Source organism: Oreochromis niloticus, linkage group LG10, assembly GCF_001858045.2.
Source record: "Oreochromis niloticus isolate F11D_XX linkage group LG10, O_niloticus_UMD_NMBU, whole genome shotgun sequence".
Classification (NCBI taxonomy): Eukaryota; Metazoa; Chordata; class Actinopteri; order Cichliformes; family Cichlidae; genus Oreochromis; species Oreochromis niloticus.
Genome location: NC_031975.2, coordinates 30,273,946 through 30,278,119, shown reverse-complemented (window position 1 = coordinate 30,278,119; position 4,174 = coordinate 30,273,946).

Genomic DNA, 4,174 nt, shown 5'->3' with positions numbered 1-4,174 from the left:
CGCGTCTTCCTGTGCTTTGTGAAAAAATCCAAAACATAAACGTTCACAGTGAATTTCTTCACATTTCCTGCCTGATATTTATGATTGCAGGTAATAGTCAGGTGGAACAAAGTGAACAACAGGTTAATATGGTGCAGATGAAAGGATTACTGAGGCAGGGCTTAAACAAACAGAAGTGAACCTTTTCTCCAGGTCAGAGGCTGACCAAATAAAATCCACAACTGGAAAACAGACTGAGAGGGATGGGACTACAAATGTATACACCCTGAGGGCGAAATGGACACATGAGGGAACCAAGGTACAGCTGAAAGTGAGAAAATGGAGGAAAGGAAGAAAAACCCTCAAAGAAAACTCGGGAGACTCACTAGTAGGTACAATGAGTGTAACAGTGTAACCAAATTAAACTGTAATAATATCACAGAACTGAAAAAGCCTTATACAAGAATGACACTGTCTTTACCTGAAGTTTACCCTGAGGTATTTAAACTGGTCCCACCTCTGCTCCTCGTATCTTCACTGTTGCACCTGTCAAACTCTCACACCTGTGTTCTGTCTTACTTCTACTGATTTACATTCTCTCTGAAGCATACCGCCACCTCTCCAGGCTGCCCTCCACCTGCTCCCCACTCCCACTGCAGATCATGATGTTGTCCGGACAGTGACCCCTCACCCCCTCACCTGTCCATCACCCCTGCAAACAAGGGGCTCAGATTCCTGATGTAATCCCACCCCCACTTCAAACCCATGTGTCCCTCCTACTGAGTCAACAAAAACAAAGAGTTCAGGGAGAAAACCATCACGATGGCTCGTCTCACATTTGTCAAATTACAACTTGATGATTCCCGAGAGTTTTAGGAAAATACTCTGACGAGCGACGAGACAGATGCTGAACTTTTCAGAAGGTTTGAGTCGCATTACATCTGGAATCAAACTAACAGCATTTCATAAAAGGATCATCACACCAAGAGTGAAACATGGAGGTCATGATGGTCTGGGGTGTTTTGCTGCTTCTGGACGACTCACTTAACTGATGGAAACATGAATTCTGCTCTCTACCAGAAAATCTTGCAGGACAATAATAGGACAAGAGCACTCAGGTTTGGCAGCAGGACGATGATCCAAAGCACACCAGCACATCCATCTGAAGGGATGGAAAAACATCCCTTCAGATGGCCGAGTCGGTTTGGCCGAGTCAAAGTCGGGACTTAAATCCGACCGAGATGCTTTGTCGTGACCTTAAACACACTGTTTATGCTCAAAAATCCTCGATGTGTCCGAATTCAAACAATCCTGCAGAAAAGGTCCTCCACAGTGAAAGTCATTACAAATGCTTGACTCCGATCAGTTATTAGGTTTTACTTTTTCACACAGGGCAGGTAGGTTTGGTTTTTCCCTTTAATAAATGAAATCAGTTGAAAAATGTGTTTTGTATTCACACAGAGGACTCTGACCTTTTCCATGCATCTCCATCAAAACTCAAAGATCTCCCTGTGCTGCTCCCTCAGAGCCTGTGAAACTCCTTTTCTGTTTAATAATATTCCTTCTTCCTTTCTCCACCCTTCTCTTCTACCTCGACATCCCGGCTGAACACGTGTCCTCATCCGAATATTCTTATTTCTTGGGGTGTCAGACGAAGTGAGAGATGTGGAAATGAAATCTGCTGTAATGACAAATCCATCATCTCAGCCTCACATCTTCTCTTTTCTTCACGAGCTCACAGCGAGTCTGTTTCATCTCCTCACCTCAGCCTCGTGCAGCAGAGATGAGTTTCTATGAAATATTTGTGATTAAAAAAAGTCAGATGTTCTCCGATTCTTCAACTACTATGTGTAAAATTACCAAGAGCTGCTACTTAAAAGACTCACAGAGGAGCCTTTGGCTGTGACAGATTTGGTGGTAGGTGAAGTTTCACAGTGTGTCATTGGTGGCTTTTTATATATCAAAGCCTCAGGAAACGCAGCTCGCCACTGATGTTTAGTGAAAATTCAAAGAGTCGTTTAGGCTCAAAACATTCGTGCTGTTTGTAGACGTGCTGCTAATATGAAGTTTGTATCGCTGGCAAATGTAAAATAAAAGCCTGTTAAGACTAAACATAATTACTCTGCCATTAAGTTGTCAGTTGGTGCTGTTGGCTAACAATTTTAACAGCTCCAGGGCACAAACACTACTTCCTGCCAGTAATCACACATTTAATGAAAACTGACCGACCTAACAGCTGTCAGAAGATCTAAATGTACCGTTTAGTGCTGATTGAACTACTGTATTTGTATGTGTTTGGACCTGAAGTCCAGCAGCTGGAAGTCTGAAGGTCAAAGATCTGAGATTGTAGAACTGCGGCTGTTTGATCAGTAAAGTTTAGTCAGATTAAAGTTTCAAGCATACAACAGGATTTCTGTTCCCAAAGAACAGATTCATCATCAAAAATCAAGGAACCTGTAAAAGTCAAAAATCTTCAGCAGATGATTGGTATCTGAAAGTCACGTCTTTAAGAATCAGAGGATGCAAGACCTGAGTGATACATCTGGACCTTCAGCTGATCCGTGTACTGGTCACTGAAGCCTCGTCAGGAATGGTTTCAGTGGAAGGGAAACTGGGAGGACAGGCTGAGGTTTGCCAAACTACAGAAGAGTGGACAGGAATGAGTGGCAGCAGGTCTGATGATACGAGCGATGAATCCAAATGAGACATTTTTGGCTCAAATCTTCGTCAACATGTACCGAGCAGGTCAGGAGAGAGATGAAGCCAGCTGTAACACAGGTGGAGGTGTGTCATGGTTCAAGGCTACAGCCAGTGGAGTGCTTAACACATTTATTAGACCAGCTTTCATAAAAAAAAGTTTTTAAACTTTTAAAATATTTTTTTACGCTGTTATTTATTAGCCACATAACAAACTGAATTCACCTTTTGTATACCCAAATTTGAGCACAAGTATAAGATTGAACCACTAAAGCTACTTTTCAGGAATGCAAGTAAATAACTGTAATTTCTTAATCAAAAACTAATAATGTGCTTCACAGTTTTTTCAGCTTTTTCTCGAAAATTAAATTAGAAAATGTGTGGATAACTAAAATAATTCTATTTAAAAATTAAAAGTATGGTTTTCATTAAGGAGTTTGCACTCACTGGTCGATTAAACATCATAGAAATTTAAAACACCCACTTTGGTAATTACCAGTACTGTTAATTTAGAGCTGCTTAGGCACCGACCTTACACTGGATGGTGGTCTAATACATTTATTATGCATTTTATTTTCACACAAGTCACCCATTTCCAATTTTCATGAAATATAAAGACTTCTGCTCCATGTTTTAAAGCTGTATGTATTGTATTGTATTTATTTATTAGTACCACACGTGACACAAACACATGACTTTGTGGTTCAAATGTTGAGGTCAACATCTATACACTGTACGGTGTGCACACTGAAAACACTTAAATACAGAAGTAGAAACCCCCGTGTACGTTTGGCTAAAGCGCATATTCAGGAAAACGCTAATCCCAGTGTCAGCCGGTCACAACCTTCTGTGAAGCAGCAGCTGTAAAGTTTCTAATGAGTAATCATCAGTAGATTAGTGAACTGTTTGAGTAATAAACTCTTTGTAGACTTTGAGGAAGCCACAGAGTAGAGTGGTGCTAACAGTGGAAGCAGTCTAAACACTGGTGGAGCTGTCACTGATCAGGATACGGAGGTGTAATAACGCCACAGCAGACCCGACCATGGTGTCATGCTTTTCATCATACTTTATTCTTACGGTTGGTTTTTCAACAATACTCGGCTGCAGCTTTGCAGCTCGCAGCTTCACACATCAGCAACAACAACATCCAGGACCCAGTTCTTTCTTCTTTTAAGCGGGTGAGGCGTGATTGCTCATGCCGCTCAGGTGTGTCTGCCTTCCCTGCAGCTGCGCCAAAGGTAAAGATGTTTGAGCATCAAGGTGAGCAGAGATCGGGTGGTTAACAGAAGGCAGGAAAATGATTGGACCAAAGTGATGACAGCAGAATCGAGTGTGACAGAGCGACAAAATGGAAGTCATGTAAAAAAAATAGACCATCAGGCCAAACGACCAAGAATCCAAACTCACAAGTGAATACAGATCTTTCTACAAATCTATTTTTAGAATTGTAGACTTTTATTTTTTTTAGCGACGACTGCAACAGACTGCTCATCTGTCC